A 22,373-nucleotide genomic window follows, 5' to 3' on the forward strand; every position below is an offset into this window, starting at 1 on the left:
CCCCCTCTCAGCTGCCCCTCAGCTCCTGTGTGCCACCCTTAATCCCTCTCCTCTGCCCCTCAGCCCCCAGCTTCTCTGTGTCACCCTCCAGCTGCCCCTGCCCCCCTCAGCATCTCTCTGTGTCACCCACTGTCCCCCCCCCGTTCCCCCCTGAGGCACAGCCTCTGTCACCCTCAAGGCCCCACAGTGCCCCTCAAGCTGCCCCTCAGCCGCGATGCCATGAAAAGACCCTAAAAACCCATAAAAATGCCCTAAAAAATCCCTCATCTTCAAAACGCCTTAAAACTTTCACAACATAACAATAGCCTCTGAACGCCCTTAAAATAAAATAAAAACAAAATAAAAATACCCTACTTTAAAACACCCCTAAAAGCCCCCAAAGAACCTTTTAAAAAAAAAAAATCCCTACATATTCCTAAGAGCTCTTAGAACAGCTCCATAATCCTTAAAACACATCGATAAGACCCTAAAAAACAGCGCAGCAAGGGAGGCTGGAAGATGCGGAGCCGCGCTCCCGGCCCCGGGCGCAGCGCGGCTCCGGCAGGAAAGCGGCTCCTCCGGCAGGCAGAGGCGGCGCCGCGCCGGCAGACCCCCGCCCGCTGCCCCCGGCCCGGCGGGGCCGGCACCGGGCCCGGGGGGCCCCGGCGGCGCCCGAGCCCCGCGCCCGGAGCGGACGGAGCGGCGGCACCGGCCGGCACCGGCCCCGGCCGCCCTCGGCCCGCGGAGCCGCCTCCAGCCCTCCCCTCACTCACAGACACCGCCCCGCTCGCCGCTCGCTCCCGCCCCTCGCCCCTCCCGCCGCTTCGGCCGGGCTCCGGCTGGGGGGCTGCAGTACCGCCCTGTGCCCACAAGGCGGCAGCACTTGTCCAGAGGGTCCGCGACACGATGGCGGCCCGTGGGGACCTTGACGGAGAGAGGCGTTTTTGCCCATGCCTGTCGGCTCCCGCCAAAAACCCGCACGCTCGCGGTGCTGCTGACCCCACAGCCCGTGTGCACGACACCCGAACCTCCGCGGAAAATCTCGTCGGGGGGCGCCGGCGGTGCGCGCAATTCACGCAGTGTAAAAAACAGACACGGGTCCTCGAATTTCAACGTCCTCGTTTTCGCGCCCTCTCGAGAAGGTCAAGCGAGTCCGCGCCACGCCACTCCCAAGATGGCGGCCGCGGGCGGCGGGCTGCAGTACCGCTCTCTGCCCACACGGCGGCAGCACCGCGCCGTCCCCGCCGGCACGGCCTCGGCAGCGAACGCCCCAAAGCGTCCGCGCGGGAAAGAACGGAACAAAAAGCCTGCCTGCGACCCGACAGGAACCGAAAGAAAAAAGCTTTCCTCTTAAACTGCATTGCAACAGGGTTTGTTTTTATATTTTTCAGATTTATACTCACAGTCGGATTTGTAATGGATACTGATGGAAAATTGTATTTTTATCACTTCTTACATTTATTCCTATTCTATTTTATTACATTTTATTTTTTATACATATCTTATTAGATTGCTTACATATTTCTATAGTTAGATTTAGGTTTCTAAAAGGTTTGTATTGCTTAAAATAAAACCCTGCCTCTATCCAAGTAAAAATCTTTTTAAAAAAACCCTTTATTTAAACTCCATTTAAATGTATCTCCATTTCTCGCATTTATATTCAAATGTATATTTTAAATGTAGATTGATGTATGATGCTATTTATAGTCTATCTCTTCCTAATACTCATTTTTATTTCTATTTTATATTTTTATATATACACCTGTATACATTGATTATATATTTCCATATTTAGAATGATATCAAACTAAAATGTATATTCATCTCTTTTCCATTAAAACCCTGCCTCCAACCAAATAAAAACGAAAAAAGCCCTTTCTTTAAACGATTTTCGAATATTCTTATATTTTTTTCATCATTATAGTCACATTTGAACTTCTACTTTATATAGATGTATTTATAAATATATTTTATATATATATAATAAGGTAGCGAGAGAGATAAATTATTTTTTAAACTCTATTTCGTACACACTGCTAATACTTATATTTACTTACCTTTGAATTATCAAATCGATCTCAACGTATTTAGGATATATTTCTATACAAAGACTTCTAATTTTACTTTATTTCTATTCATAATTTTAATAATAAAACCCCTACCTAATACCAAATAGAACATAAAAATCCCCTTTATTCTAAATTATATTTAAATATTTCTATACTTCTATTTTTGATTTTTATAAGTAATTATCTATTCTATCACAACATTTTGAGGTACTATATTTCGATAGATAGTATTTATGACATGAAATGTGTTATAATAAGACACATACAGTTAAATACGCATTAGGTACTGTATTGATTCCTATTGTTTTGTAATATTCATATATCCACATGTATTAATTATACATTTCTATATGGATATTTATGTTTATAATCGATATTTATATGCATATAAACATATAAAATACTCCATATCAAACAAGGTTATACCTAATAGTAACGGACAGCATTATTTATGTTACACGTTTCATTTATATATTTTCCATTTACATTTAAAATTGAAGCTTTATATTCCCATTATCATGTTTATGCATGTGTTCTATTTCATTAGAGTTATAGTTAAAACTTTGCAGTTATAATCTAATTCCTAAATATAAAATGCCAAAACAAACAGCATCAAATTCCCACCAATACCGTCCAAAAAATTCAGAAAGGCTCCACCAGCCAACCAACTACCAGCAAAAAAACCCGCAGTACATTCCTTTCACCAGCAGCTCTTATCGCGTCACAAAAACGAAACAAATATTTTAAAAAACCCTATAGAAACCCACACAGCAAATCACAAAAACCACTATAAAGGAAAAAAAAAAAAGAGCCAACTAACTTACCATACTCCAAACCATACAAGAGACCCCCAACGTTTGTAAAAAAAATAATAACCAAAACCCTACCACTACACTAACTCATAAAGAGAACCCCATGCTCTATAAAATTAACTAAAAAAAAACACCAAATAATTACAGATATAAAAATATGGGAACCACGAAGAAACAAAAAATTCACCCCCCAGATAAAATAAACACCTAAAGAGATCCACCATGGAAATGTCCATGCTCCCAAAAGTAAAACCAATAAAAACAACAACCAAACACATCAAACGACAAAAAAAATATATATTAACAACAACAAAATAAGTATTCTTAACTCAAGAAACAAAAATTGCCTCAAACCATCAAAACACAGATACCACCTAGAAATAAACACGTCGCCAAAAGAGAAATGTAACCACAAACAATATCTCCCAAGTTCTCGGCAACAATGAAACATACACGGCAATCAAATAAGCCAAACGAATGAAACCCCTATAATGTAATAAACAAGAATGCATTCATCAATATTAAAAGAAACCTCACCGATTAACTCCAGGGCACTCCCTCAAGCCCACCAAAACAAACACTATGCACTCGCGCTAATAAAAGCCTCCACAACCGAATTGAAAAACAACCCTCTACATCATGCTACGACCCATAAAAACCAGCGTAAACCTTTAGAAACGCATCCTTAAAAAACATAAGAACCGATCAAAAAGAAATCCAACAACAACACTCAATCCAAAAAAAACCTTGTCACGAGCACCCGAAGCAAGAACCGTAACAACCAAGAAGCGCCCGGGGCCCTTCTCCTACAGCGACGCCGATCAAAAGCCACCGATCCCAGGAGCTCCTCAGGAGCGCCTCAAAAGCAGCGCAGCGAGGGAGGCTGGAAGATGCGGAGCCGCGCTCCCGGCCCCGGGCGCAGCGCGGCTCCGGCAGGAAAGCGGCTCCTCCGGCAGGCAGAGGCGGCGCCGCGCCGGCAGACCCCCGCCCGCTGCCCCCGGCCCGGCGGGGCCGGCACCGGGCCCGGGGGGCCCCGGCGGCGCCCGAGCCCCGCGCCCGGAGCGGACGGAGCGGCGGCACCGGCCGGCACCGGCGCGGCGCCCGCGCCGCCTCCCCCGCCCGCCGGCCCGGCCAAAGCTCCGCTCGGCTCCGCACGGCTCGCACCGGCGCGGCTCCGGCGGGCCCGCGGCAGCCCAGCCGCGCCCAGCTCCCCTTCCGCCCCGGCCAGCCCCGGCACTGCCGGCAGGGCTCCGCGCCGCACCCTTCGCTGCCGGGCCGGGGGCAGAAGAAGCGCCCCGAATGCAGCGGCACAGCCCGATCCCCGCCCTGCCAGCGCTGCCACGGCTGCAGCTCCCTTCCTCTGAAGCCCCGACTCTGATGCCACGCTCCGGCGCTCACCTCACCCCAACGAGGGCACAGAAACGTAGCCTTCCCTTCAATCGCGTCCCCTAGAAGAGAAGAAAAGAAGCGGCTTGCCTCAAACGATGGCAAAAGGGGGCTTTTTACCTCAGTCCAAACCCCTTAAAAGGGGGGACAACAGGACTGCCCCCTCCAATTCAACCTCAGGAGGACGAAGTTTCAAAGGGAAAGGAGAAAAGTCCCGGCTGCAAAGGCGCACCGGCTCACCTGCTGCTTCTCGGCACAAAGGTTTGTCCCTCGGCTCCTCCTCAGAGCAAGGCTCCACGTATCCAGGTGTGTTTCCAGGTGATCCCCCAGACCCTGCCCGAAGCGCCCGCTGTCCTTCCAGGAGACAGCCCCGGGAGCCCCCCATAAACTCCTCTCCTCCAGCAGCTCCGTGCAAAAGCATTGCGAGGAAAACCCCCTAAATCAGCTGCCGGAGGAGCCGCGCCCTCCTCATCATCCTCACAGCCCACACCTGGGACTGCTCTGAGCCCTCTTCATCCTCACAGCTCACACCGGGGGCTGCTCTGAGCCCTCCTCATCCTCACAGCTCACACCTGCCGCTGTTGCCGCACTTCAACAGCGTCTCTCTGTCTCCAGCACACAGCCCACTTCTCACAGACACAGATCCAACAGAAATCTGCTACGGGTGTCGGCTTTTCTTAATCCGCCTGGGTGCACGGTTAAAACATGTACGTGCATTGATGGTCATTGAGAGAAAGCTTTCCCCCGGAGAAAACAGTCCTTTTGCCGGCACACTTTGATACACCTTCGCAAAAAGCAGAAGCAGTAGCGAGTCCTAAGACCCCTGCCGAGGAACCCAGCCCTGCTTAGGACACCCAAAGCAGCAGACCTCGAAAAAGGAGGGGGAAAGTCAAGCTTGGAGGGGAAAAAGAGGACAGAAGTACAGCAGCCTTTAAAAATGCCTGCACGGAGCAATAGTGGGAACCAGTCACATTTCTTCTTTCCTTGCTTTCTTTGATGACATAAATAGGAAGTAAGAACACGTTAAACAAAAGGCAAGAGTTAGGATTTGACAGGTATTCATTTTGGCAAGCTGCATAACAAACGCCTCTTCTGAGACTGAGATGCCTTTTGGGGAATGGCAGAGAACGGAGGGAAAAGGTGCCGGGGAGCCCTTTTTGTTCCCTTCAGCCTCTGCAGCTGCTCCGCTGGTTTCAGGGCACTTGCTTGGTTCGTTCCTAGAGAAAAAGGCTAGGGCATGATTTTCAGAACTACTGCCCGTCCCCAGCCAGCTTCCTACGTTCCTGCACACAAATGAACGGATAGAGAGATGGCTCATTTCCAAATGCGTTTAGTTTTAGAATCCTATTCTTTACCAATAGCTGTAAAAACAAAACACTTGCCAGGTTTTAGTGTTATACGCACACCCCTCCCAGGGAATTTTGGGGCAGCTTTGGGTTACTCTGCGGGACGGCACCCAGCGTGGCCCCCTCCCCTCATTCGCCACCCACCCGCTCCCCCACCGCAGTGTGCGTCCCTCTCCTGGGGACCTTGGGGTGCCCCAAATGGCATCAGAGCCCCGAGTCTTCAGCCCCTTTTCCTGACCCCCGAAGAAGGCACAGGGGGAGTCCAACTGCCCTGGAGAGCAGCTAAAAGGACTGTTTTCTCCGGGGGAAAGCTTTCTCTCAATGACCATCAATGCACGTACATGTTTTAACCGTGCACCCAGGCGGATTAAGAAAAGCCGACACCCGTAGCAGATTTCTGTTGGATCTGTGTCTGTGAGAAGTGGGCTGTGTGCTGGAGACAGAGAGACGCTGTTGGAGTGCGGCAACAGCGGCAGGTGTGAGCTGTGAGGATGAGGAGGGCTCAGAGCAGCCCCCGGTGTGAGCTGTGAGGATGAAGAGGGCTCAGAGCAGTCCCAGGTGTGAGCTGTGAGGATGATGAGGGCTCAGAGCAGCCCCAGGTGTGAGCTGTGAGGATGAGGAGGGCTCAGAGCAGCCCCCGGTGTGAGCTGTGAGGATGATGAGGAAGGGGCGGCTCCTCCGGCGGCTGATTTAGGGGGTTTTCCTCCCATCGCTTTTGTACGGAGCTGCTGGAGGAGAGGAGTTTATGGGGGGCTCCCGGGGCTGTCTCCTGGAAGGATGGTGGGCGCTTCGGACAGGGTGTGGGGGATCACCTGGAAAGCCACCTGGATACGTGGAGCATTGTTCAAAGGAGGAGCCGAGGGACAAACCTTTGTGCCGAGAAGCAGCAGGTGAGCCAGTGTGCCTTTGCAGCCGGGACTTTTCTCCTTTCCCTTTGAAACTTCGTCCTCCTGAGGTTGAATTGGAGGGGGCAGTCCTGTTGTCCCCCCTTTTAAGGGGTTTGGACTGAGGTAAAAAGCCCCCTTTTGCCATCGTTTGAGGCAAGCCGCTTCTTTTCTTCTCTTCTAGGGGACGCGATTGAAGGGAAGGCTACGTTTCTGTGCCCTCGTTGGGGTGAGGTGAGCGCCGGAGCGTGGCATCAGAGTCGGGGCTTCAGAGGAAGGGAGCTGCAGCCGTGGCAGCGCTGGCAGGGCGGGGATCGGGCTGTGCCGCTGCATTCGGGGCGCTTCTTCTGCCCCCGGCCCGGCAGCGAAGGGTGCGGCGCGGAGCCCTGCCGGCAGTGCCGGGGCTGGCCGGGGCGGAAGGGGAGCTGGGCGCGGCTGGGCTGCCGCGGGCCCGCCGGAGCCGCGCCGGTGCGAGCCGTGCGGAGCCGAGCGGAACTTGGGCCGGGCCGGCGGGCGGGGGAGGCGGCGCGGGCGCCGCGCCGGTGCCGGCCGGTGCCGCCGCTCCGTCCGCTCCGGGCGCGGGGCTCGGGCGCCGCCGGGGCCCCCCGGGCCCGGTGCCGGCCCCGCCGGGCCGGGGGCAGCGGGTGGGGGTCTGCCGGCGCGGCGCCGCCTCTGCCTGCCGGAGGAGCCGCTTTCCTGCCGGAGCCGCGCTGCGCCCGGGGCCGGGAGCGTGGCTTCGCATCTTCCAGCCTCCCTCGCTGCGCTGGGTCTTTAGGGTCTTATCGATGTGTTTTAAGGTTTTTGGAGCAATTCGGAGAGCTCTTAGGAATATGTAGGGATTTTTTTTTTTTAAAAGGTTCTTTGGGGGCTTTTAGGGGTGTTTTAAAGTAGGGTATTTTTATTGTATTTTAAGGGCGTTCAGAGGCTATTTTTATGTTGTTGTGAAAGTTTTAAGGCGTTTTGAAGATGTGGGATTTTTTAGGGCATTTTTATGGGTTTTTAGGGTCTTTTCATGGCATCGCGGCTGAGGGGCAGCTTGAGGGGCACTGTGGGGGCTTGAGGGTGACAGAGGCTGTGCCTCAGGGGGGAACGGGGGGGGGACAGTGGGTGACACAGAGAGATGCTGAGGGGGGCAGGGGCAGCTGGAGTGTGACACAGAGAAGCTGGGGGCTGAGGGGCAGAGGAGAGGGATTAAGGGTGGCACACAGGAGCTGAGGGGCAGCTGAGAGGGGGCTTGAGGGGCAGGGGGGGGCTCGAGGGTGACAGCCAGAGCCTGAGGGCTGGGGGGCAGAGGGAGGGGTCAGGGGTAAAGGGTGAGGCCTTGAGGGCTGGACAGTCCAGTGGAGATCAGGGCTACAGGGTACATCTTAGGAGGCAAGTTAGGGTACAGGTGCGGCACCCCTCACGCCACCCGTACCTCACCCTAAGCAGCCTTTTCCCTTTTCAGCCCCAACAACAGCAGCACAGCACAGCAAGCCTGACAGCGAGACCACACCGGAAGCCTCCCAGTGGGACAGGGCAGCGACCCTCGCACCAGGACAACGCCGGAACCCTCAGAGGACAACAGGACCCGCTGCTAAAAGGTAGGGATGACATCTGTGGGCTAGAGAGCAACAGGAAGGGGTTTGGAGGCTGAGCAGGCTTCCTTGAGTGTTTTTTTTGTTTTTTTTTTTTTTTGCAGGGCTATTAGGAATATTTAGGGGAATTTTGAAGGCTTTCTCTGGTGACTTTTAGAGAATTGTTATACCTTCCTAATGGCTATTTTAGGATTCCTTGGTGCGTTTTTAGGGTAAGGATGAGGGTCTGACAGGATGCCCACTGAAAATGTGGAGTATTACTGGAGTGCTTGGGGAAGGTGCCAGTGGAGGGCCAGTGGGTAAGGTGCCATGATGCTGGTCTGAAGGTTGTGATTTCTGAGCAAAGCAAGGTGGTTGTGGTTAGGGTTATACGGTGGCAGATTTCTCGAGGAGAATTCCAGCACAGAGAAAATCAAGCCCGAAGCTTTGTACTGTCAGTTTGCAACATGTATTCGGCATGAAAAAAAAAACAAAAACCCTGAGTACTTGGGGGTGGGAGATTTGGACTGGGAAAAGGAAACCTGGGACCAGGCAGCCCAGGGAGATTGCAGGGCCCTGGGAATAAATGAGGGATATCTACATGGTGAAAGCAAATTCAGCAGCCCGGGTTCCTGGCGTCAGTTTGTAGGGCTCCCTTGGGGCTGTCAGGGAAGCGCAAGTTTGTGGCGGGGACAACTTCGCTCTGGGGTACATGGGCAAAAACGCCTCTCTCCGTCAAGGTCCCCACGGGCCGCCATCGTGTCGCGGACCCTCTGGACAAGTGCTGCCGCCTTGTGGGCACAGGGCGGTACTGCAGCCCCCCAGCCGGAGCCCGGCCGAAGCGGCGGGAGGGGCGAGGGGCGGGAGCGAGCGGCGAGCGGGGCGGTGTCTGTGAGTGAGGGGAGGGCTGGAGGCGGCTCCGCGGGCCGAGGGCGGCCGGGGCCGGTGCCGGCGGGCGGCGGAGGCGCGGTCGCAGCGCTCCCGGGCCGCGGCCGAGCGGCATCGGAGCAGGGCTGCGCCGCCTTTCCCGGCCCCGCGCCCCTCTCCAGACGCCGGGAGCGGCCGCGTGCCGGAAAATGCCGCCGGGGCGGCGGAGCGGGGCCCTGGCTCTGCCCGCCCCTCCTGCCGCCCTCCCTGGAATGGTTCGAGGCGTTATGGGTTTAGTGAGGTAGGAATAATTATTTTGTTCGTGCTAATTTAAGGGTGGGTTTTTTTGTTGTTGTTGTTTGTTTGTTTGTTCGGTTTTATCTTCTGTTTTGTTGTGTTTTGGGTTTTTTTTTGGGGGGGAACTAGAAAGATACCTTGTGTTCCTGGAATGTTGCATTCTACCTCTGTTGTTTTCCCAGTTAGTCTGGATCCTCTGCTTACATTTTTTCCTTCGCTTATTAGATGTCGTGGATATGCTGGCTGTTCTGATGGAGGGCAGTGATGGCTTAGATCAAGAAATTGAGTTCTCTTTAAATGAAGACGTGATTATCCAAAGAGTTCTCTGCAGTGCTGTTGTCCCTGCTGCATTAGCAGCCAGGAATATGCTGTTGCTTCAGTCTGAAAATGGAACAGGTACTGGGTTTTTTCTTACGTTTTGTGTCATTTCCAGCAGTGGAGTGAAAGTAGGAGAAGATTTTAACGAATTGCATTCATCCATACAGATCTCTTTTGTGGACCCATTTGGGCCAGTTGACTAAATCTGGCATAAAAGATAGCACAGAGATTTTAACTGTTGAAAAACTCTGAGCAGGAAGTGTTCCCACAGTGCAAGAATCCTTTGAGTCAGGGTGCTTAAATACTGTAATTCATAAGTTGTCTAGAGGAGGAGTAGAAGAAAGTTATACTAAGCTACCTTTTCAGGAAGATGAACTAAACCTCATTAGAAGTCTGTATGGACACTCATTCTGCAAATTAAAGGAGCAGGAAGGAAGGCAATTGATGGTGCTTCAATTCTCCATCAGAGGCCTAAGACGAATGTATCTTAACAGATTTCTCTTCTTAATTCAGTTAGTGTATTTTCATTTCCCTGAATGACTCCAGGTAGACAAAGGCACAAGGGAATAGTGGGTTTTGAATTGCCCAGGATACTACAGGTGGAGGTCCTCAGGAGGTGGCACGTGCTTTTTGGCTGTTGCCACAAACCATGGAGCTTTGAGCCATCCCAGGTGCCAGCAGCACCCTGAGCAGTGCTTACCAGCACCTGGCACTGGTAAACGTTCCTGGCACAAAAGATTTTCTCTCTGTGGCCGAGCTGTGTCCGTGCAGGTAGCAGGGACAGCCATGCCATGGTCAGGGTTGCTGCTGCAGCACGTCCCATTCTGTCCTGGTAGGATTCGCTGAGCGCTAGTCACAAGAAGAGTGTCTAAAGTGATTTCTAAGAGAAAAGCTGCAAGGGGTCAAACATGATCTTTCCTGTGGTTTTTGTAGCCAGATCACCGTCGGTTCCCAGCACTGAACCAGGGCAGGGTGTGCCGTAGCTTGGCTCGTCCCTGAACGGGTGCCACCGTGCCTCTCCCTTCTTTACTGCCCAAAGCTTTGTGTCCAGGCACAAGGGGAGTAGAGAAGCTTCCTGCCAGGAGATTGAGAGGCAGCCCGTGTGCTCATTCTTCTGCTCCATGAGCCTTTCCTGGCAGAGACGGGGCTGCATGGCGCTCCCTGCATTTGCAGCACTGGTACTTGCTGATAGCACAGCTTCTTCTCCCATCCTCTTGCTGGCTGCAAGGTCCTGTTACCTTCCCTCATGTTACTTTCTGGCTCTTTTCATCCCTAACTGAATTTAATTTTCCCTTGGGAGTGATCCCTGGGGTTCCGGTGCTTGCCCGTTTCTTTCTGCATGCTATAGAATTTTATTGTTCTGGGAAGACTTAAGTTTCCGCTTAAGCTAACAGGGTGATCAAAAAAATGTGTATAAAATGTCTTAGCTTTGGCCTTCTCTGCAGCAGGTGCACTGCGAAGGGAAAGAATTGTGAAAGGTATGGAGCTGCCTTCTCTGGCATACCACCAAGCCCCCATCCCCAGGCTTCTACTCTCCTGCTCTCTGGTTTCCAGTGCAGAATCAGCTGCCCATGGGTGCAGCATGGTGACAGTGCACTGGTGGCACAACTGCTCTGTGGTGTATTTCTTCCAGAAATAAAAAGGGCTAATTTCTTGTAATTTGCCAAAGAGAGGGGAATGATGGAATGAGTCTCTTGGAGGCATCTTTTCTCCCGTGGTGAGTAGACACTGTTACTTGCCTTCTGTCAGTAATTTCACAGTCTTACCCTTCATTTTGTTGCAGATGCAGAAGAAACAGCTATGTAACAAGGTGCTATGTGACGCGTGCTGTGAAATTCATTAACTTGCCACTACCTGATTATTGCAAGCAATGAAAAGGTAAAGAGATAATTGTGTTAGTAGAGCAGGGCTCAGATCACGTTATTTGATTTAAACCATTATCTGTTGTGAATCTTCTGTTACCAGTGAGCTACACGGCAGTGGCAGCAAAACTTGTGTAGCACACGGGTACGGTGATGTGCCAGATTGTGCCAGCTGTGTGGGCAGCTCTGCCCAGTGCCCCCAGTTATGGCTTTGGCATGATCCCCAAGTGGCTGGCCATGGCTGTGCTTTGGCTGAGAATGGGCATCCACCAAGAAGAAGGTGGAAGCTGTGGTGGGACAAGGCAGGTACCCAGAGAGGGAACGTGCTCTTGAGAGTGGATCCAGAGGCCTCTGGTTTGAAGTCATTAGGCAGAGCCTTGTGCTTTGATGTTTTTCTGATCCACAGGCAAAGCAAAAAGCAAGGGTACTTCCTCTGACAAGAGGAAGAGCCATAATTTAGCCTGGCTGAAATCTGTCAGAAAAGCGCTTTGCGAAATGCAGTTGTACTTGGAGTGGCTGTTGCATACAACAGATGAAATTTTGTTTGAGGAAGAGCTAAGAACTGTCAGCTGCTTGTGCTACTGGACACCAGATATCCCTAAGCCTCCCTCATTGCTAGACAAGAGTCCTCTTGCTGCATGAGCACTGCATAAACACAGTGAAGGCATGGTCTCTGCACTACGGATTGTGCAGCCTGATACATGAGAGTAGATGTATCTGGATGGACAAATGGGGAATGGCAAGAAACAAGGAGAGAAATATCACAAAAGTGATTTTATGACTGTTAAAATAATAATATATCGATGACCTGAGTGGTCAGAAGTCCCCTAGAGGGGCTTCCTTGTTGTCTTGTTGGTTGATTGTTGGGCTCCAAGAAAAAAATACTTCCCTCATTCCTTCTGTAGCACTCATGAGCCTTGTTCAGTTGAAGAGAAGAAAGCCTTGGAACAAGCAGTGAGATATTTCTCTCGTTTCTCCTCTGAACACATGAGAACAGATGTCCAGGCAGTATGAAGTTGATGCAGGTCTGCTAAAGCCCTTGTGTATAAAGGTGGAATTGGGTAATAGTTGCCTTAAAAGCTGTAGAACGTGGTTGTACATAGAGCCATGGAGATAATGTTTAAAAGAGAAGCAAGGAGAAGACTTGCTCCCTGGACATGGCTATGTGATAATATGTGGGTTAAATTAAAGCACTAGCCTGCACTGAGGGGAAAAAAAGAAATTTGTTTTAGTAGTTCCATTGCATGCAGCTGTCTATGGTTGTTGTAAGAATTCTGAACACTGTGAATTTTGCCGGAGTGTGGAGTTGCCATGTCCTTGTCAGGTGATGGATGAGGCAAAGTCAGCCCTTCAGAGCCACTGCTGATGGCTAATGCTAATCCACAGATTGTTTCTGTTTGGGGAGTGCACTGGCTATAAACTCACATTTTGTATGCTAGTATTTCTTTGCTTTCTCTACACGTTGGGTTGCTGATAAAAAGGGTATTGGCTCTAGATCAAAGCAGTTACTTTCGGAGTATTTTGAATTAGCAAAGACTTTTTTATTGAAATGAAAATGTTATGTAGGAATGCGTTGCTTTCAGCTGTGTAATTTGTAATTAATTTTGGGAAGTACCCAAAGTTTTCTAGGCTTTTGCAACAAGCCAAGTGGGCTGCCTCCAGCCCAGGCTTCCAGGGTCCTGGATTCCTAAACTCACGTGTTCTGGGACTCATGGCAGCTCAGCCTCCTCAAGAGTAGTGTCAAGACAGACAGGTGATCTGCTGCTCTCTGGCTCACAGGGATGGATACTGGTGATGAAAATGGTGTTGCTACCAGAAATAGTAAAACTTTAATGTCTGCTCAGTCTATTCGTGTGTATTTCAAAAAAGGAGAGAAAATTCTTGGAGTAGATTCAGTCACCTTGGAAGGGTGCAGCACCTTGGAGGATGCTCATTAGTGATTTCAAAGGGAAGTGTCCCTGGAAGCCAATGTCAGAAATCCTCACAAGTGGGTAACAGCAGTCAGGTTAATGTTTGTGGCTCTTCAAAAGCTTTACTTGGATGTCTCTTCAAAACAGTCTGGATGCACTGAAGGAGGGCTGTGCCTTCCTTTTTTCTTTTTGAGTAGCTGCCTGAAGATAAATATAAGATGGACTTTCTTAAAACATAAATGAGAAAACACCCAAGGCTGGGTGAAAGTCTTGAATGCTCAGACTTAAAAGTCATCAATTCCCCAGCAATGTTAGATGAGCCTAAAGTGTATAGGTCAGCAGCAACTTCAGCAGGCAGCCTAAAAAACACAAGACTCTTGGGTATTAAACATGGCATCTTATTCTTTGGCAGCTCATAGGTGATCTCTGCATGGGGCTGCACATGCCTTTCTCTGCGTGTGTGTATTTGCCTGCAAGTGTAATGTGACAGTCCTAAAGCATTTGTGGATGCAGATAAACTAAGTCCAGCTCAAATGTATTCCATAAACAGCTCTTGAGGTACACTCATCTTTGTGTTGTTTCATTTGTTCAGTTCTTGGAAAGCCACAGGAGCTTATTAGACTGCTCTGGCCTATGCCCAGGGGAGTCACTTAGGTGGGAATTGGACACCTCTAGCCGTAAACCTATAAAAGGAAGAAATGCATACCGCTATTTTTGTTGGGTCTTATTGAATGAACTGGCTGCTCATCTTCTGCAGAATCCTAAGCACTGTATTTAAAGCCTCCGAGTAAGTTCCTTACTTTGAATAATTTAATATCTTTCACTGGTCCTTCTGCTTTTTCTTTTGCAGTCCCATATAAAATGTTTTATGACAGTTTAAAGAAACATCAGTCATTGGATATCTGTAGGTCAGGCAAAGACTAGCCTGCTTTTAGTGTTTTAGTGTATGGTTCTGTCTGGAAAGAAAATTCCCATTGCTGCCTATCCTTGTGCAGCCAAGGCGTTTGAAAAACTCACCAGCTGAACACAAACTATGGCTGGGTGTTTTGTCTTCCTTATCTTTTGTCTGTGCCTCATTGCCACCAGTGAACGGAAGGAGAAGACAGAGCAGCTTCTCACACTGACATAATTTGGCACTTGCTGGAGATGAAAGTGAGTAGAGCAAGATCTTTCTTTCTGAGGCAGTAACAGGGATCTGAAGTGCTGACTTCTGTCAATATGGCAATGGCAAGCTCCTCTGCCTCTCCCTCCAGTGACTGCTGTTGCTATAAGAAAAGCAAGAGGTACAGGCTTTACCAATATGCCAATGCTTTAGGATAAAATGAGGAGAGGAAAAAATAATGTGAGGCAAGGCTCTCGAGGGCTCATAACAGTACAGCCATGAACGATGGGGGTGCATCTGTCCAGCATGTGCGGAAAGGATACCAATACCTAGGGATGAACATGTAATGCATCAGGCACGGCTTCCCATGGTTGTAAACCGGTATAAAAACATTAACCTAACAGGGGTTTTTCTAACTTGGTGTATATAAGAGTGTGTGATGTACCAGTCCTGCTTTTCCCACCTTGTTCTGCCATGAGGTAATGCCTGTTTGCAAACACACCTAATACAGTCTGAGAGGGTTACTGCAAGTGAGTCCAGTGTGAATTCTCAGCCCCCTCCACTGGGCTCAAAGAGCTCTCTCAGAGGGCAAACTGCATTCTTCAAGCTTGTTCCAGGCTGCAAAGGTGTGGCTTCTGTTTCTTCCCAGCCCAGGCACATTTTCTCATTTTGCCTTTGGACTGTGGTAGAGGAACCCCCATGGGAAGGGGGCATGCAGACTTGCAGCAGATCAGGTTAGCTTAGTAAACACAGGCTTCATCAAAGCAAAATGTAGTCCCTTATTGAAGCAGTTTTGGTTCTGTTTTGAATCTATTTCCTAAAGGGTAAAAAATGGCAGAGTTGTTTGCTTGGGATGAAAGTAGCATGAGTCATCAGGGAAAACCAGGAGGAAGTACCCAAAGTTTTCTAGGCAAACAAAGCCTGGCAAATATGGACAAGTGGGCTAGAAGCAGGAGCAGGTACATTAAATTCTCAGTCTTTCCCTTGTTCCCATTTACTTGGATGCAGGGCATTTCATTAGCCAGTTGTCTCTCCACAATGCATCGGTTGCTCTCGTAATCCCTCGCAGTGAGTTTATTCAGCACTTTTATGGGACTTGAATCTCTCAAGTGGAGTCCTCCAGAAATGCTGAGCCCCGTTGGAGCTACTAGAACTTGTGCAAACAGTGTGCCCTGGCTGCAGGGATGGCCAGTGGTCTCCTGGGCTGCGTTAGACAAAGTATTGTCAGCAGGGCAGGGAGGTGGTCCTGCCCCTCTGCTCTGCGCTGCTGAGGCCACGTCTGGAGTGCTGTGTGCAGCTCTGGGCTCCTCGGGACAGGAGAGACACGGACCTCCTTGAGAGAGTCTGACAGAGCACTGTGAAGGTGGTAAAGGGACAGGAGGAAAGACTGAGAGAGCTGAGGCTGTTCAGCATGGAGAAGAGATGTCTCAGGGGGGCGTCTAGTTACAAATACTTGAAGAGAGAATGTAAAAAAGATGGAGCCAAACTCTTCTCAGTGGTGCTGAGTGTCAGTGGTCACAAACTGAAGCAAATGGAGGTCCTCTGAACATCAGGAAGCATTGTCTTTGAGGGTGACTGAGCAGAAGGATTGAGAACTGCATTCACCCAACTGCTAAATAGGGAAGCTGCAACCACACAAGAAGAGCTCTTTGCAAAAGTACCACAGAGATCCATCCTCTCCTCTGTTCAGAGGAATCAATAGCTGAGTTGGTTCTTTATTTCTGGAAGTTAGTTATTTTATCAGTTATTGGCAACCTTCACCTCGATTGTTAAACCATTTCTAGCACAGCTTGTTTATGCTTTAGGGCTACTGCAAAGTCCCATGCAGCAAGTTTTTACATCCCTGTTTGCTAGAAGCACCAGCATATCCTCCAAGAAAGCCTGCACTCAGCATGGCCTATTTCCTTTCTTTGCCTGTGCATTTCTCCTGCTATCGCTGTTAGCAAGAAAATGTTGGATTTAGTTAACTTTTAGGTCTGAAGCTGCATGGCTGTTTCTCTGCATTGCGTTGTCCTTGGTGTCAAGTTAGCAAAAGCTGAGAAGAATCCATTGTCACATTAATACTTGGGTGAGTTTACTCATCAGTTTGTACTGTGTGCATGTGTAAATGGAGGCCAGATGTTGCTACCAAATGGAGTCTAATACTGCTGTATAAATGCGTGTAATACTGGGGCATTTGCCCTGCAGGACTGACATGCTGGAACAAGGCGGGCACTGGGGGTGAGAGAGCCCAGTGCTTCCTCCTCCTCGTGTGCGAGTTCCTGCAGTGCTGTAAGAGCCAGAGCTGTGAGCTTTTCCTTCGAGGGCTGGGCAAGGCCACGGCAGATGGAGGCACGGGAGCAGGAGGCTTCAGGACAGGGCTCTGTGGTGCAGGGAGAGCAGCAGCTCCCGAGCAGCTCTGCGCTACAGGAAGGCTCCAGCTCCTGGCAGCACTTGCTGCTCCAAGGACCACTGTGGTCTCGTCCAGAGCATGTGCTGGGTGGGCTCAGACAAGCAAACGGTGCTGTAGAGAGCTGGTGACAACTCCTGAGGCCTCTTCTCCACTAAGTAAGCCATAATGTAACTTCACTGCCATAGGTTTGTCTGTGAGCAGTCTGTGATTTTTGTCTTGAAGATCGGTGCAAATTGGATGATTGGCTGTAGAGTGTGTGCATCTGTCTCTTCTAAGGCTGATGGAGGACTGCAGATCTCCATCCAGAATGTGATCCACAGTGTAACCGGGAGCATATGCTGTGCCATTGGTGATGCATGTGGCATGGACTAGTGGCCCATTTGTCTGCAGCTTGTCCCCATATGATTTCTTGCATGCCCCGAGGCAGGGCTGGTCTGTGTTACTCGAGTTCCAGAAGGCTGCGATGCAGTGAGAGTGGCATAACAAGTAGTTCTGACCTGTAAGGGCGCTGGTTCCCAAATGCCTCCCAAGCAAGGCTGCTGCTCTCTCTTTGGCTATGCCAAGCAGCACATCTTGCTGCATATGTGGTCACCACGGTGTCCAGATTGCAGTGCACCAAAAGTCTCCACCACCAGTGCTGGCTGAATAATGTATTTTCACAACAGATATTATTCTGCATCTGCCTTGTGACTTTTAATTTCAATTTTCTCTGGGAGCGTTTGGCCAATGATTGTTATCCGGTATGTGCCAGATTATCACCATTGCCCGAGTGTTTCTTTTTGTCAGATTGAGTTTTCCTTTTCTCCAAGGAATTTGCGGCTTTTAAGCAGAAAATAGTTACATTTCTTAGCTGTTTGCCTGTGTGGTTAAAACAGGGCAATGCATGAGGCCAGGACCTCGCTTTGCTTTCAGAACTGATCCCGTCAATGCTTCCTGGCAGTGTTTCCTTTCGCACAGCACCAGGTCAGGACTGTTTCAGCATTTTGCTGGTAGTCAAGCGTGAGTCCAGCCATCCAGGTTGCCCCTGCTGTCCCCATATGGAGGATGCTCCAGCAGACTGAGGTCAGAGTGTGTTATGTGGCCGTGAGCTGAGCCATACACAGCCACTTCCTGGGCAGAGGACTTTGCTCCTCTGTTCCATTAAGTTACCAAGAGTGATCGTTGCTGAAATTACTCTGTTAAATAATCCAGAAGTTTGCCTTTTCCTCCTTTCTTTCCTGAGTTCAGAAGTTGGTAACCTAAGCACCCAGCCGTGCTGTGCATCCCTTAGTGCTGTGTGTGTTGCTGGCAGGGCCTGGGGCTTGGGTCCGGAAGGTCTGGCTTGTTTGTTCCCCTGGGTCTGGAGGAATACAGATTTTATTTATTTTATTATTTTTGATTTTTTTAATTTAAAAGCTATCCAGCAGTTTGTCAGTTGAAGCAGAAGACAATCCTTTGCACCGATACGTACTCATGTGCACATGCTGATCAGCTGAAGTGTTAGAGCTCAAGGTGAGTGCTCCAGCCTTTAATCAGTGACCAGTCATTGATTTAGCACATCCACAAGTTTCAGGAAGTAGTTCCTCCATTGCATCCAGCTTTTAGAGTACCTTTAGACACTAGAGATACTTTTCAATGTGTAATTGATGAGGTAAATTGATGAGGTCTCTTAATAGCATGTGCTAAAGAGAGATGTGAAAAGCAGCTGAGCAATATTGCCACTTCTGGGGGTTACAGGTGGTGGGTACTATCAGTCAGAACTGGAAAACACAGAACTGTGACCTTTTATAAGTACTGAGCGAAACACTGAGTTACTGCTGGTCAATTAAAAGCAGTTTGGGTGTTTAATAGTTGTTTCTGATGATACTCATACACAGATGAGTGAGGAGCTACTTGAGGCAATGTGTGTGCAGCTGTCCAGCCAGAACTGAAGCAGCCTCTGGTGAAGGTGAATGCAGAGAGGCTTATGTGGCAGAGGAGCTCAGCAGATGACAGGGGGCTTGTCCATAGACTGAAAGAGGAGCCCGGGATGGGTGTGGGCTATTACAAAACAGCAGATGTCACAGGGATTGAGCAAAAGTTTAAAATGGAAGGAATCAGCCATGAGAGAGTGATGGCCAGATGGAAATCCAGCTAAGGCCCTGAAGTGGAATTATGTAAGGCAAACATCAATGAGAATCAGCTGGGGAGCAAGAGCAGCCAGCAGCCAGGCTTGTTTCTGGTCTCTTGCCATAGATGAGACATGCTTTAGGGTGTGCATGATGACTAGAGGCTGTGATAGCTTTAGCTGTAGCACTTTTGTCTCCAGCCATTGTGAGTGAGTTCTGTGCTTAGTTCTCTGCTCTGGTGCATTGCAGGATTTTTAGGGTAAATATTTTTTCCATCAGTGTAACCCACCAATTGCCAACATCTCGAGGTGGCAGGATGGGGTGGTGAATATGCCATTCTTCTGCTGGTGGCTATCAGAAACTCTTAAGAGGAAAATTTCATCTTTGTTCTACATAGTGCTGTGCTAGCAAGTGCTTTCCAATAGGCTGTAATTCCCAGAGCAGTGGGGCAGGAGCTGCTCCATGATCCAGGAGCAGGCTCCCATGTAGTGGGTTGGATGCAAGGCACCCACCAAAGCCTCTCTTATCACTTGCCGCCACAGCTGGACAGAGGAGAGAAAATACAAAAAAGGGTTGAGATAAGGACCAGGAGAGATCGCTCGTCAAATACTGTCACAGGCGAAAGAGAGTCTTATTAGAGATACTAATTGAATTCATGGCTAAATAGTCAGAGCAGGATAATGAGAAACAACATAAAACCTTAAAAACATCATCTTCCCACACCCTCCTTCCCAGCTCTACCTCCTACCCCATCTGTGCAGGGACACAGGCAATGGAGGTGACAATCAGTTCATCAGGGAAAGCAGTCGCTCCCCTGCTGCTCCTTGGGGTCTCTCCCATGGGAGACAGTTCTCCATGAACTTTTGCAGCATGAGTCCGTCTCGCAGGCAGCAGATCCCTGTGAATTGCTGCAGTGTGAGTCCATCCCACAGGCAACACTCCCCATCACACTGCTGCAGTCTGTGTCCCTCCAGTGGGTGAAAGTCCCTTCAGGCTGCTGCAGCGTGGGCCACCCTACCACGGGTACAGCCTTTCAGGGACAAGCTGCTCCAGCAGGGGCTCCTCCTTCCACAGGCCTCCCACGGGGTCACAGCCTCCTCACAGGCATCCCCCTGCTCTGGCATGGGTCTCCTCCACAGGCTGCAGGTGGATCTTTGCATCCCCATGGATCTCCATGGGCTGCAGGGGCACAGCTGCCTCACCATGGTCGCAGAGCAATCCCAGCTCCTGTGCCTGGAACACCTTCTCCCCCTCCTTCTTCACTGACCTCGGTGTCTGCAGAGTTGTTCCTTTCACGTACTCTCACTCCACTCTCCTCTGGCTGCAATTACAACTGTGCAGAAACTTATTTTTTTCTTTTTTCTGAAACACATGATCACAGAGGCACCACCACCATTTCTCATGGGCTCAGCCTCGTCCTGAAGCACATCCATCTTTGGAGCTGCCAGGGACTGGCTCTGCCAGACATGGAGGAAGCTGCCAGCAGCTTCTTGCAGAAGCCGCCGCTCTGCCCCCCACCCTGCTACCAAAGCTTTGCCTTGCAAACCCAGTACAGTTGTATTTAATTGTTGGTCTGTCTGCACAGGCTATTAATGGTGGGGATCTGCCACCTCTTTGTTCCCCAGTACAAAGGTAAAAAGGATGTCTGCAGCTCCACGTCCAGTTTTTGGGGGTAAGGAGAGGAGTAAGCAGCAAAGGATGCACAAACCCAACTCCCATTCTGCCACGTGCCAGGTTTCCACAAGACAGGAACATAACGCACCCTACCTCTGCTCAGAAGAGTGTGGGGAGCCTAAAATTCTCTATCCTAATTCAGTCAGACTGCCCAATGATACGGGCCGAACTGTCAGCAGCCTAAATAGCTTTTCATGGCTGTCATTGTGGTTGGGGAATTGATTCATGTCTGGGTTTCTTGCCAGAGCCTGAGGAAAGGAAGTAGCCAAGACCAGGTGAGAAGCGGTGTAAGGTAGGCAATTAATTTTTGGATTCCTTTGCCACTCACAGAGCAGCTGCTAATGGGCTGGGCTTGGGGAGTCTGGTTTACAGGCACTTGGAAGTGCTGATACCATCTGGTGAAATGTTAGGTGTCTTTTTAAGAGAAAAAAATGAAAGTGTTTCTGTTACAACCGTGAATAAAGAGCCTGGGCGCAGCAGTGACTGCCTAGTAGCAGAGGGACAGAGGCTGCAGGCAGGTTTGTATCCTCCATAGAGCTGGAGCAATGGCAGGATTACTTTGCCTGCACGTTCACTGCTTTGAGGGAGGAACAGGGTAGGAGAAATTAATGTAATAGGAAACAGAAGCACAGACTTGAGACTGTGCCATCTGTTTTGTTGCGTGGTGAAATAAAGCAGGGACATTTGATGATTTTTAAAAATGTATTTATTTAAAGAAAAAAATGTGGCAAATCTTATCAGAAGAGTTTAGGTTTCTGGCAGCTTTACAAGTCAGGTACCCTGTGCCTACATACAGTATTAATAATGGCTTTGCAGTATTTTTGGTTAAAATTTACGTTCATTAAAAAATTCTTCAAAACACTCTGTAATTGGTGAGCAGCATATGAAAGGTTAATGAACATTGAACATGTTTTACAGTTTCCTTTGAGAAGGACCCTTTACATCCGTAAATGCCTGCCTGAGGTGGCCTCTGCTTTAGGACTTTAAAGCTTAAAGAAATCCTACATACAGAAGAAATTCTTCCCTGTTACGGTGACGAGGCCCTAGCAGAGGTTGCCCAGAGAAGCTGAGGCAGCCCCACCCCTGGAATTGTCCAAGGCCAGGTTGGATGGGGTTTGGAACAACCTGCTCTAGTGGAAGGTGTCCCTGCAGGGGATGAGAAAAGCTTTGGTGTCCCTTCCAACCCAAACCATTCTCTGATTCTACGATTGTACATGTTGAAAAAGGAGGCTGTGGCCTTATGTGCTTAGGTACAAACCTCCCACCTATTCTTCTGAACATACCAGTTTAGTCATTTATTCTTTCCTTTGTGCTTTCACAAGAAGCCCTTGTGCCCTTCAAAATCTCCGTAGGAGTTTGTGGTCAGTTTCCAGAATAAACAGGGATGGAAACCCGAGCAGTTTGGTGCATCCCTACTTGCTGCTGGAATGATTGTGGATTTGACTGACAGGGTTTTGTTCCTAAACACAAGAAAAGTTTTATTCCAGTGCCACACTCAAGCGTAGCAGTGGGGCCGTGTGCGTGGCTGACCCAGCAGATGGGGCAGAGTCTTCATAAAGTAAATATATAGTAGCAGTCCTTAAGGATGTGGCCCTTCTGGGAGTGCTTGCATGTTTATGTATCAAAACCGTTTACAGAGAGGGAGGGCCCTTTTAATGCCGTTGAACTGCTACGGAAAAATTTTGGTTTCAAGACCATTTAATTAAGGTTAATGAAGTCTGGGACTTGGGCACTGTATCTCGTGCAGTAACGCACGTCTCTGTTCTTGATAGATGTCTTCCATTTGCAACAGTAGTTACATACTGGGGACTCAAATCCCCATTGTCCCCATG

The 22,373-nt window shown here is 49.5% G+C and overlaps 1 long non-coding RNA gene across 3 annotated transcripts in view; it reads left to right on the forward strand.

Moving 5' to 3' along the window:
* Positions 1–9,082: 9,082 nt before the first annotated feature.
* LOC144248584 (uncharacterized) overlaps positions 9,083–22,373 on the forward strand; it is a 107,914-nt gene continuing 94,623 nt past the window's right edge. The window contains exons 1-2 of one of the 3 annotated variants that reach the window (XR_013341872.1): positions 9,083–9,592; positions 11,298–11,392. This is a non-coding gene — a long non-coding RNA (uncharacterized LOC144248584). Of the gene's footprint in view, positions 11,393–22,373 lie in introns of all 3 variants that reach the window. The other 2 variants (XR_013341871.1, XR_013341870.1) reach the window with 2 other exon arrangements.

The sequence above is a fragment of the Lonchura striata genome, unplaced genomic scaffold (assembly GCF_046129695.1).
Source record: "Lonchura striata isolate bLonStr1 unplaced genomic scaffold, bLonStr1.mat Scaffold_187, whole genome shotgun sequence".
NCBI lineage: Eukaryota > Metazoa > Chordata > Aves > Passeriformes > Estrildidae > Lonchura > Lonchura striata.